The sequence below is a fragment of the Melanotaenia boesemani genome, chromosome 1 (assembly GCF_017639745.1).
Source record: "Melanotaenia boesemani isolate fMelBoe1 chromosome 1, fMelBoe1.pri, whole genome shotgun sequence".
Classification (NCBI taxonomy): domain Eukaryota; kingdom Metazoa; phylum Chordata; class Actinopteri; order Atheriniformes; family Melanotaeniidae; genus Melanotaenia; species Melanotaenia boesemani.
Genome location: NC_055682.1, coordinates 34,077,294 through 34,091,328, shown reverse-complemented (window position 1 = coordinate 34,091,328; position 14,035 = coordinate 34,077,294).

Below are 14,035 nucleotides of genomic sequence, written 5' to 3'. Positions count from 1 at the left end.
TTCTTAGAACATCTTGGCCACTGGTGTGCAGATCATGAGACTGGCGCTTAGGAGAGAAAGAGTTTTTAGGGATCGATGCAAACACCACCTTTGACGTGAGTGTGCACTGATCAAGATGGACAAACCCTGGCTTGAATTAGTTGATAACCAGCTTCTTGGTATCGCTTATCAGGATTGCAAATGTCTGGCTAAGTCAACCCAGGTAACAGAGAGATATACTGGGTATGGTAGTCCAGTTTTGTATTATGTCTGAGCACACCAAATGCTGCTACACATATCTGTTTTCGTCCTATCATTTCCATGAGAAGTGAATTTATGGCTAAATGCCAAGTTCAGTGTATAAACTATAATGAGAGCAGTGTGCTGCTTTGGGTCGTGTGTTTCCATTTTCTCTTTCCTTCGTTTTGATAGGAGGTATTTGTTTACATCCTAGCTTTGCTCCACAACTCTATTTCCTCTTACATGTTTCTTGTGAACGGCAGGTGGCCTCTCGGTTTCTAAGGTTAGCCTACATGCTTGAAATCTTCTGTGTAGTCAGAAAGTTGTTTCTCTTTGCCCAAATATAAAACTGTATTCTTAGTTTACAAGCTAGTGTTTATTTCATTTTTTAGTAAACACCTTCTTTTCATGTTGATAGTGGCAAACTGACTTTGTTTTATATTGCTTCCTCCTTCCTCTGTTAATCTTAATATTATTTCCCTCTGGATGGTTACCATGTTTAAGTTCCTTCATACTACAGGCAGAATTATTAGTAAAATAACTCCCATACACTTCCTCTGAAATATGCTCATATGATATTTGAAACTTGGGTCATTTTTTAGTGTTTTAATTTAATGACTATTATTTAATTTCTCAATAAAAGTGCAAAACTTTTCAAGCACTAAAGTGAAGATCTAAGGTCAGGACTGTGGGGCTTAAACACTCAAAGCTCAGATTAAAGCTAATATAAAATAAAATCAGTTTCTAAAATATTAAACTTGACCTTAAGGTAAGATAAGACTATTGATCCCTCACTGGGGAAATTTGCATGCCACAGCAGCAACAATGAGAGAGGTCAGTCCCAGAGAAAAAAATACAAAAAAGGGGCAATAAAAATAGCAGCAATAGTAACTATGTATGTATTCTACTGTGAATTATATTAATAAATGTATATAAAAAATAATTATTAACATATAATTGCACAAAAGAGTGGTGGGAAGCAATGGGGTGTGATGGGGTGTGATGTAGCAACCTTGCGCTGAAGGAGCTGCTCAAAGCCATTTCAGCATGATGTATCTTCCCGTCTCTGTCTGTGCTGCTCCCTCCCCAGCACACGATGGCATAGAAGGCTGCAGAGGCCACAACGTGTCTGTCAACCTGTGGAAGTCAACTACATCTCCTTGGTCTTGCTGGTATTTAGGAGCAGGTGGTTTCTCTCTGATACACAGCCAACAGTGGCAGAGTCATCACAGAACTTCAAACAGAAACAATGGTATGGAACCACAAAAAAGGTACCAAGACTGTAAACATAGCACTGAAAATAAAATAGATATTAAGACAATAATTAAAATTAAAATCTAAAATGTTTATGCTGACCGTGTTTTTTTTTTTGTTTTGTTTTTTTTTATGTTGACAGTGTTTTATACGCTGACTGTATCTTTACATTGACAGTTTTTTTTTTTTTTTTTTTCAGTGATGTGATTTTCCAAATATGTGCTGGAGAAAGCTAAGTTTAGCCAATGTAGTTCCAGATCGCGCAGCTCATGAATACACATTTCATCAGAATCCAGTTTTCATATTATGAGACCCTGTACAGCAGCAAAAACAATGACCTTTATCCCCTGCAGGAGGCAAAATGCATCACAAAGCCAAAGCTTTAACAATGGGTTAGCCAACTAATACACATTGGCTAAACATAGCTTTCTCTAGCACACTTCTGCCTAACCAACACACAGTATTAAACCCCTTCAAAACTAAACCTAGTTAGTAACTTAGTCCAGTTATACAGCAAAAAATAAATACAAAAAAATAAAAAGAGACATACCTGCTACATAGGTGACCTAATGGCTGCTGAAGTTTCAGTGGATGGTGGTGTTGTAACTCTTGTGAACATCAAGACCTGGAGAAGAAACAAACTGGTCCAAGCCTCGCCCCTTAAATTATCAATGAGAGAAAACTGTTGACATAAAAAAGTTAAAAGAAATGCTGTCACCTTACAAAAACACTATATATATGAATATATATATATATATATGTATGTATGTATGTGTGTGTGTGTATTTTTTTTTTTTTTTTGCCATTATTGTTGCAGCACATTTTAACTCCTAACTCATCACTTAACTGCTGATTGGTTATTTGAGAACTTTTTGTGTCGCCACACAGGAAGCGGCTCTACGGCTACATATTGCTAGTCACCCTTTTTTAAGCAGTAACTCGTGCATCAGCATCAAAATACAAAGAGTACATTTGTCAGTAGCTACTGACTACTGTTTCATTCAGAAAACAAAAAGTGAAGCTTTTGGGGTATCATGTGAAGGATTAAGAATACTATCAGTGCTTTATTTAGCATAAAGACCTCCCATGAATCATCAGAAACCTGTATGCATATGAAAACAATTACAAACACTTAATAATTTTTAATTAAATAAAATGTTTTATCACATCACCACTGTCCAAAAAATGCAAAGCATCTTTAACAGTAAATAGAAATCATTTAAATTTCTGAATAGTCAAAGTTTCCTTGAAAATACCTGAGAGATGTAATGGATATTATTTTCTGTTTCAAGGGAAATAATCATGATTTGTTCTCCAGGCATGAACATGCAATGCACAAACAGAAGCACTTCAGCATTCTAGCTACACCACAAGGCTTCAGTGGGGAATGTCCAGATTAGACGGCAGCTATCGCTGTATTGTTTTAGCTGCCCTCAAACAAACAAGAAAATGGAGACACAGTCAGTGCCGAGGGATTTGAGGTCAGTAAACAGGGTGTTATATGATGGTGGTTCTGTAATTGTTTATTGATTTACAATTACTAAGTGTTTTGTGTGCTTTGGTTTCAGAGGTAGTGTGTGTGTGTGTGTGTTTCTCTATTTAGTATGGTGTGTCAAATATCCAGTTTTAGCGTCTATGCTTTCAGCTGCCCAGCATGAGAAAAAGAAGAGTACATGCCCTGATATATGACATTTTTTCTTTGGAAAATTAGTTTGGATAAAGTTGGGTTGGCCTTGATGTTGAAGCTAGACAGTGTAACCATGTCTTGCAGGAATCGTTCTGGGATTCGTTTGCAAGGGATTTAGAATTAGTGGTGATTCACTACCAAAGTTAAAATGAAATCACTGACTGAAAATAGGTAATAATGTCTCACAATATTAATGATGAACGATAGAGGACAAAGACTGGTGAAAAGTCAAGTATTCATATTTAATTTAAGTTCAAGAGGAAATAATCAAGTCATGGCAGACAGTAGTCCCAAATGACCCTATAGATTTTATGAAAATGTCAAATGGCTGCAAAAATTAAGTTATCAAATGTATTTTGATGGGAATGCAACCAAAGCAACATATCTTCAGTGATTTTTGTAAAGGCCCATAATCACGTACTTATATAGGTACATCCACTCAAATGTCACTGCCTTCATGTCAGCATGGTTGTTAGTCAGTACACCCTTCCAGATGGCATTTCAGTGCAGATTTCAGAGTTCAGCTCCATGTTCCGACATCAGTTTCAGACAATAGCAAGCATAGCATTGATGAAGGGTATTGTGATAATTTACATTTTCAGAAAGAGATGTAAAAAAAGGCAGCGCAGTGGGCGGCACGGTGGATTCTTCTTCTTTGTTTCTTTACACAGTTCGCTTTGCATAGTTGTGCACAAGTTGAGGAAAATAGGGGGCATTCCAGAGGAAAATTATGAGGGCTGAACTAAATTTTCAATCCAGTCTAATAAAGTGGTTCATATCTATAAGATATAAAAAGCCTAATACATGATGATTTGGCTCTTTGGATTAATGTATGCCAGGGAAACTTTTCCAACAGACTGAGAGTAAAAGCCTGTTGAAGCCTTCTAATTAATGTTGTCTTGTATTGGGGCAACTTGTGCGCACAAGGTAGATCAAATTTAAACGCATCACACACAGATGACTTACCTGAAAATGACTACGGCTTCTACGATTTTAGTTTCAGCCTGTGGTTGCCAGTTTTTAGCACTTTCTCTCACTTTTGCGTTTATTCCTAAGCTTTTAGTCTCTATTAATCACTGAAACCCAAAAGGGCAATAAAAAAGTGTCTGAGCCAAGTTTAAAAACATCAGAATTTTTCTTCTGATTCCTGTGTCTGGGGGCACCTTGTCATAATCTAAACGCACTGATAGAATACTTTTCTTTTTTAGAATCAGAGTGACACAAACTCTCAGAGGATGGTATTAATTTCCCAAGATGTAAACTCCAAATGTATACTTCAAGTTGAAGTCCATAGTTTTTTTACTTGTGCTTCGGCGGGATCAGAGTCAAACCCCCGATGTGGACCACAAACACAAACCTCAGTTCCATGTGTCCCACTGTGATGTGTGACAGAATAGGGTCACCAGTGTGATGAAAATCAATGTCAAGCAGTTGCACAGAACAGCTCTTGTTTGCTGAACCATACATACCAGCTGACTAGCGCACATTGCATGTGACATGAAATCTCCGACCGTGAGTGCATTTAAAGTGAATATATTGTTGTGTGTTGGAGGCAGATTGCTTTCCGCTGCTCCAGTATTGCTTGTCAGCATCAAGTGCTCCGGCACAGCTGAGCAATCTGAGCGACAATCCAAGCCCTGGCCTCATCCGTGTCTTTTAAAAACCCAAGATGGCTACAAGAAAATGATTTTCTATCCATCCTGGAGATGGTCTATCTTGTATTGTTAAAAAAAAAATCCTGAACAGAATTCAGTTGTGTCAGCTTGCCTCAGATCAGCAGGTGTTGGACGCCATAATCGAGGAGCTTTACCGGAAACACAAAATCAAGAAATCAAGAAATGTTTGGGGGAGGCTGAAGGTTTTGGGGATCCTGTTCTTTGAGCAGGTGAGTTCATCTGTGAGTAGGAGGTTATGCAAATAACAAGAGAAGCTACTCCGATGCTCATTATATAATCCTTTACCTTGTTCTATTATCTGTAAGTAAAAACAAAACTGCCTGCTGCTGTTTCATCAAACCTGGTTCTGTATGATTTGTTAAAAATTCATAATCTTCTGTTCTGCCTCAAAGCAGCCTCCGGTGCTATCTCACTGCAAACAGCGTTTTTGTTGAGTTCCTGAACTCAAGGTTGCGTTCTCACCACCCAGGCAGAATGCCTTTGACTAATCCCCCAGGCTTTCTTATCAAGTGTGATTGAATAGTGCCCTCAGTCCCCAGAAGACACACTAGCCTTTATCTCTCTATTTTCTATTCCTGTTTCTTTCTCTTCTCTCCAAAACAAGGTGTTGTGTAAAAAAAAAAAAAAAAAAAAAGACCTGTTAACTGTTTACCTGCCCCCCTACCAATATGCACATTCGTTCTCCAGTGGGCATGTGTTTGAAACATGAAAGGCTCTGAACAAAATGTAAAATTTCCGCTCCATTTGCCATGCAGCCAATCAGTGTTCAGTGACCCAGATAAGGAGTGTGATATCGATGATGACAGCAATAAAGACGTATTTTCACCACAAGCCTTCCTTCTAATTAGGTTGATCTGCAAAGAAAATAAATGAATTTTGATAAAATGAGAAGGAAGTGGTGTGCTGGGAGGATTATACGAGTGAGTGTAACAGAGGGAAGTAGGGGTGAGATTCAGAAGGTTTCAGGGGGTTAAGTGACTCCACTGTCAGGGAATGGGCGACAATTACCAATGAAATGAGATTTTGTGGCTGCAGGTGCCTCCCAAATACAGTGTTTGGTCAAAGTAATTGTTCAGGGTCAAGTGGGTGATACTAAGTGATGATGCCTTGGCTGTTTTTTGCATCCTTTGATAAGGCTTTGCAAGGATGATAAAACGATGAAGGGTAGTAGTAATGTGAAGGGCTTGCAGGGTGTTATTGTTACTGTAATGTTGACTTTGTCACAGCGTTTTGATAATGGTGTCGGGATCTTTCCTTTCACCCAGCTGACACATTTCTTGCCATTTTTTTCTTAATGTTTAAAACCTCTTGAAAGATGTACTCTGCAGGGAACGAGATGGCAGTTAAATGACAATTTCCTTTACACAAGCTTTACTTTTAATGTAATTTCATGCACTGTCTCAAAATAGCTTTTTCCCGTCTGTTTAGCTTTATTTGAGCTGAAGGTGAGAATTACATGCTGGGTGTCCGATTTTTTTTAATTTTATTTTTAACAAAATGTCCTTGTGAAAGCTGATTTAATAATGGCCATTCTGACATCAGCATGACTGTATTTGACATAATTATTTTAATAAAGCTATAATCCTCACAGTTTTCATTATATTACACCCAGTTTTAACACCACTCATGGCTGCCAGTCATTCTTCTTCAGCAAGCTGCATGTCTTTAAACTGTCACGCTAAATTACAGAGAAGTCAGATGTTGAGAAGAAATAGTTAAGAGGCTCTCAGAATTAAGAAACATGGCAAGTTGTACGATGGGATCTTCATTTGAATAAATGAGTCAGACATTAGTGAAAGCATGAGGTCTTATAGAAAGGTTGCAAATTCTCTGCCTTCAGCTCACTGCAAACATTTAGTGGCTTCATTTAATTTTATTACTTAAGATGGAATTTTTCGAGACTTTAATTAACTATTTATTTTCTTAAACTACAATATTGTATTTGCAGTAAAAACTTAACATTTATTACCTTGTTTTAATCGTGTTTATCACTGTGAAATATTTAAGTAAGCGCTAGACTTGTTTTCTCTATTTCCTCTATATATTGTATCCTGAACATTTCGTTTAACACACGAAACATCGTCAATGGTGTGTTACACATCACCAGGGGTGTGGGAAAGAGTCTGGGTCTTTATATGTCTAACATGAAAGTTTGTAAAGGTTTTCATGCTTCCTCACTGCCTTAACTAAAACTGTTCATTCAGCCTTGTTGAGCCATTCATGACAGCGGAAAGGTGCAAATGACAACTTCCCACTTTTCTGCATTGACCATTGCATCTTCAAATCATTGACACAGCTAGTTTCGAGAACGAGCTGTGAGAAAAAAAAAAACATGTTGCTCTTCATTTGCAGCCCTGGAAAAGAGGGTTGTTGAAATGGAAATAATGGCAAACAGTAATTATTGAAAAGCACAGTAAAGGTCCTGGCAAGAGAACATTTCCTTTATTGTTCCCACAAAAAAAAAAAAAAAAGTTCTGCAGCAATGATACAAAATACCCCCCATTGTGTGGACCCAAATGCAGGCTGACAAGGCAGACAGTATGCAGGAATGAAGGTCTTAATAACAAAAACTAAACCAACAAAAATAAACACAACAGAGGCAAGACTGTAAAATGGCATGAACATTACATGGCAAGAAGACTAAATGGATGAAACATGACATAAAGATTACAAAGAATTGGCAAGGTGAAAAGAAAACCAAGGGGTATATGTATTCCTGACTGTGAGCACAAACATTGGAGCCCCCCCAGGAACTGTGTTATCCCCTTTTCTCTTCACCCTGTGTACATTGGACTTTTGCCTACAGGTCTTAATCATGCCACATACAGAAATATGTGGTGGCTTGCGTGAAGGGAGGGGACAAGGGGGAATACAGGAGGGTCATCTTGGACTTTACACACAGGTGCAGGTGCAATAGACTAATCCTCAATACATCTAAAACCAAGAAGATGATGGTGGATTTTGGGAGGCAGCGCGTACATCACCTACCTGTGATAATTGAGGGGGAGGACATTGAGGTGGTCCAGACTTATAAATATCTGGGTGTCCACCTGGATCATAATCTGGACTGGTCGGTGCATGCAGGTGTAGCACACAAAAAAGGACAGAGCAGACTCTTCTTTCTCAGAACGCTTAAATCATTTGAAGTCTGCGATGAAATTCTGTACCTCTTCTATCTTGTCCCCAGTGCTGTTTTTTTTACTGTTGTGTGCTTGGGGAACTGCATGATGGCCAGAGAGGAGAAACGGCTCTACAAACTGGTCAGAAAGTGTGTGTCAGTGATGGTGAGGGGGGCAGACTCTGTTGGAGAACTTGTGGAGAACAAGATCCTCAGGAACAGTAGTGACCCCTTGCATGACACTGTGATCGCCCAGAGAAGCAGCCGCAGTGACAGACTCCTCTCCATACGCTGTAGGACTGAGAGGCTCAGAAGGTCGTTTATCCCGGCCGCTATAAAATGCCACAGTAAATCATATTAATGTGCACTTTATTACTACTGACAGTAGCTTTTTACTTATTTTATTTACTTGGTTACTTTGGTTTGTATGATAGTGTATTTGATTGCATGATTATGGCAAAGATTGTATGCTACTGGACACCTGAATTTCCCCAGTTGGGGATATATAAAGTATGTCTTATCCTGTATTATCTTATATATACACAGATGGACTAATGAGGAACAAGTGAAATGAATGAGCAATTCAAACCAGATGTACAACTGATCAGTAAGCAGAAAGAAAAACAGAATACACAAGGGAAAGAACTACAAAAAGGAAAACAGAACTAAACATGACAAAACTACAAAAACCTAAACCAAAAACTCAGATCATGACACTATCCCTGGCCTCCCTTTTTGAGTTTCTAGAGGTTGGTATAGGAAAGGTATCGAGGATTTTATTTTCCTTTTTTTAACAATTTTGCTGAACACTGCTGGCTTTATTTGATAGTAGGTGAGAAGGAGAAAAAAACAAAGGCATGATTGGCATTAAAGGATCCCATATTTTGGGGCTCAAATTAGTGGAGGGTGGAATAAATAATAATAAATAAAAAGGCATGTCTGTTTCAAACGTTGTCATATGCCGCCATCCCGACACTTTCATGCGTCTTTTACGTTGCCATGGTTGTTAAGTCAGTTCCTCCACTAGTGGGCAGTGCTGAGTTTAGAGTTCAGTCCTGCGATTTACAGTTGAATGGCAGTGGTAATGCTTAGCTATAAAGTTGTTTCCAACTGCCCAACACGCCCTGAACACTCACATAGCCTTTCTTTAAAAATGCGCACAATTTCGACAGTTGTTGTCCTCATCTTCATTCTTCTTCTGCCCCTTCCTCTTCCTCTTCCTCTTCTTCTTCTCTGGTTAGTTTCTTTTGCTGGTCACATGTCAGCTATTCTGCTCTGCACTGCTCCCGCGATTTCCAGTAGTTTTGCTCTGTTTTCTGTGTCAAGCAACAAATGGCTAAGCTCTGTGAAAACCAAATTATGTACGTAAATGACACAGAAGACGGATGAAACTGTCCGTCCGTCTGTATATCCATCTTTTGAGTTGAGCATAAATGGGTCTTAAGACTTCAGTCTCAGAGCAGAGTTAAAACCAGTTAAAACTTCACACCACCCTGATCATTGCCTTTCTAAACTAGACAAATTTATACAAATTATTTTTATTTTATTTTAATTATTTTATTTTAAGTCATTTTGTTGTGAATTAGACTGTATTTGCTTGAATTGGTCTAAATTCTGTTATAACTGAATTGGACAATATTTTATTGGACTTGGATATAATTTGCTTACTTTCTCTAAAGACAGTACCCACTGCTGCTGCCAATTAACTGAACCTAAATCAATTAACAAAATGAAACTCAGTTTATCTATTTAGCATTTAGAAAACAAATAAAATAAAACGCCATTAACATTTGATCATGAATAACAGGAAGGTAAAATTTACACCACTCCTCAAACCCTTCCAAGGATAAGATGAAGGAATATCAGAGGATTGCATGGAGGAATTGGGAGTGTGGCCAGAGTGCATCAGAGGCAATCAAGCAAGCAAGTAAGCAGGTCAGCAGGCAAAGTGCCAGGAGGAATTTTCATCTATGGAGCACCAAAGTACCAGCCCCCAGCCCCTACACTTTCTCCTGCACAGAGGGAGGAATCAGATGCCACATTAAGTTTCCACATCTTCCAAGAGGAAGATGCGGGATGTCAAGCCACAGCAATTTGCTGCACACTCAGCGGGTGTTGACATCTAGATTAACCTTGGACTGCTGGGGTCCAATTCTGGAAGGCAGTGTATTAGAATGCACACAGAAAGCTCATATCCAATCCCTGGCTTCCAAGGCTCCCAGGTACTGCCCCTCATTTGCTCTCCTGTCAGTCAAAGGGTCATCAGAGCATACTATAGCTGCAGGGATATGGGAAACTTGGCTAGAACTTTTAACCCTACAATTATTTGGTCTTCATTAATTAATATTAACTTAACTGCTTCCAGAGGAGCTTATCGAGTTCATTCATGTGGGAATGCCTCAAGGCAAATAGCCCTTACATGTCTTGTAAGGTGACATTTATAAAGCATAGAGTACCTCTGTGACCAGCAGACTGATGGGAAAAGGGACAGCTAGCATCAATGTGTAACATGCTTGTGATCCCACTAGCATGCAATGCAGCAGTTCTTTTAGAAGAATCTCAGGAGTAACATGGTTGTCAACTTAAATATACATGCCTGATTTAATTTAATTTGAACACAGTTGCACAAAGCAAGTGCGGCAGATACACACACACACACACACACACACACACACACACACACACACACACACACACACATATATATATATATATATATATATATATATATCATTATATATGCACCATTATAACTTGATGACATCTTTCCAGGAATAAAATGAGTTTAACAGCAAAGCTCACTAGTGAAAAAATGCTTTATGTGTATGTGACACTAATAACCCTCTCCAGGACCAGCCTGGAAATTGTTTCCTGGAAGTTTGGGAGTGGCAAGCAAGTTTATTATTTGTTCAGTCTAATAGACACTAAGTAGTGCTTCTGCAACTCCTTCCCCTGTTACAGCTGTCTTCTTCTTTTTTTAAACCCACAGGTTGATTAAACCCATTTCATGTTTGAAAGGTGTGTAACCTGACAAGGGCATTCTTGGCTTTCATCTATTTTCTTTATATTTTTTTAAGAAAATGATGAAAGAAAAACTTTGCAGGAAAAATTAACATTGAAGAATAAGAAATGATGTTTAAGGAGTACTTAAAACAGAGAACTCAAAATAATGAGAACGCAAATAAAGACTTTCAAATATTTAATGAGTAATTTAAAAAGAGTATCATTTTTGACAGATAAATGTCAAGGCCACCTTTGGTCTTAAGCTGATGGATGTCCTTCCTGGATCTGACCTGGAGCAGAAATAAAAGATTGTCCATGCAGGTCTAATCTCCATGTCTCATGTAAATTTAACAGCCATTTGAACTTAATTAAAAGGAACAAGTGATGCTCTTATGATGCTCTACATCTTAACTTGGGTAATGACCAGCCTACTTTAAAAGGGTTTCTTTAGTCTTAATCTATTCTATCAATCAGTTTGCGTGTAAACTTTATGAAACATCTTAATAAGTTGAACAGAAACGAAGATGACAGGATAGTTAATGTGATCGGTTGGCTGAAAAGATAAATGGACATAATTCAGAATTCCAAGGGGATCACAGCTCTTTACATTCCTATGGGTCCAGGTAAGTAAAAGTCCTGTGAGACAAAAGACAACAAAGTCTCACTTTATGCATCAAAATGTAAATACTTGCATGTACATGAGAGAACAGAAATCCATGCATCTAAAGATTCACCTGCATGCAAATATTCTTCTGAAAAAATGCTGTGACATTTTCAGTGTAGCAGGCAATGCAATTACTCAGAAATACCCTCACCTGCCACTTTATTATGTACAGCTGTTCAACAGCTTCCTAACACAAATATATGATTAGCCAATCACATGGCAGCCACTCATGCATTTAGTCATGTAGACATGGTGAAAATGACTTGCTAAAGTTCAAACTGAGCATCAGAATGAGGAGTAAAGAGAATTTAAGAGACTGAAAATGGCATGGTTATTGGTCTGAGTATTTCAGACACTGCTGATGTACTTGGATTTCCACACACAGCCATCTCTAGATTTACAGAGAATGGTCTGGAAAAGAGAGAGAGAGAAAAAAAAAAACAGTGAGCAGCAGTTTTCTGGACTAAAATATCTTCTTGAACTCAGTGGAGGATGGGCAGACTGGTTGAAGTAATAGAAAGGAAACAGTAACTCAGCACTGGTTCCACCCGAGGTATGCAGAATACCATCTCTGAAAACACATTTCGTCCAGCATTCAAGCACATGGGCTGCATCAGCAGAACTGAGGCTACAATTTATACTGAATCACCTAGCTCCACATTTAGATGGTAGGATCAGAATTAGACATGAACAACCTTGTATCAACAGCTGGTGGTGTAACGAGGAGGAGATTTTGTTGGCACGCTTTGGGTCCCTTTATTCCCATGAGCATGGTTTAACCACCACAGCCTAACTGTGTATTGTTGCTGGCCATGTCCATCACTTTATGACCACAGTGTAGCATCTTCTAATGGCTCCTTCCAGCAGGATAATGGACCATTTCACAAAGCTCAGATAATCTTCAATTGGTTTTTTAACAGAGCAGCTTTAGGATGTGGTGGAAGGGGAGATTCTCATCATGGATGTGCAGCAATTTTCTGATGCTGTCATGACAATATGGAGCAAAATCTCTGAGGAATGTTCACCTTGTTCAGTTTATGACACAAAAAATTAAAGCTTCACTCTTCCATCATTCAGAAATATTGTACAATTTCATTCTCCAAAATTTGTTATCAAAGCTCTGAATAATCATTAATATGACTGACTCATTTATTACGGAGTAAAAAAGCATTTACAAAAAATAAAAATCAAACCCGTCTATAAACAAAGACACAGACCTAATTAAAGATGTATGCCCATAACAGGACTACCAGCTGAGACGGTATTACTCTACTAACAATGTCCCTACATGTCTTGCTCAGCAGCATTTTATTCGCAACAACTACAGTGTAGAATTAAACTACATCAAAAACTAACCTCAAAGTGGTGAGGAAATGTAATGCAGGATTTGGAACCAAATAGAAACTTAAACTTAAAGCTGGATGACATTTATAAAGAAGTAAGCCCAGGTCTCTTCACAGAGAGCTGTGGATCACAGTGACATTCTCACTCTTATCCATCACACTGTCTTACTAATACTAGTACATGACCTGAGTTAATGTTTAGTCTCATGAGAATCTGGTGAGCAGAGGAAACAAAGCATTTTGGACAACTTATAAAATCATGTTAGCGTGTGGTTGTAAAAGACAAACATAATGTTTTCAGGGGATGTGGTTGGAGTACTTTTTGCTCATACATCTATCCATCTAACTAATCCAGTGAATGTTTGGCAAAGAAACGGTTCATGACATCATATGAAATAAAAACTTGAGCTTAAGTACTGGATAATGTTATTTAAATGTCAGAAAAATAGTTAAAAATTTACTCTTTTTTTCATTACAAACAATTGTTTTTGAGGGCAAATAACTGGCTGCTGTTTTATTGTAAACAACTGGAGTCCAGTAGACATGAGTTTTCTCTGTTTCTCTGACCAACAAGTGTTGGTGTTTTGGAACGACATGACAGACATATTTCCTTGGAGACTCTCAGCTCTGTTTTATTTTTAATATAGTAGAGCTACTGCTGGAACTCAATCACACACCTTTTTCAGCCCCACAGTCTTCCAGTAAACAAAATGTGGGTCAAAAGGATGGTGTGAGAAATTGTCTGAGTATTTTTAAAGTTTAAATACAAGTTCATGCAGTGGATACCTGAAAAATGTGAGCTATGTGATGTCATATATCCTTATACTGTAGGTTATCCAACAAAGATTTAAACTTTGAACTGGTGAGATGCCCTGCATTTCCCTGAAATTGCAAACTATCCAGTGTTCAGATGAGCTGCTACACAGCCAGATGAAGGCATAGAAAAACTTGGAGGCATATAATCTCTATGTGTGTGAATGCGTGAAAGCAGATAAAGACCCTTCATGACAAATCCTGCATTATTTCTGTTCCTGTAAGCACAAATTCTAGTGTTTCTATGTGTAGCGGAGT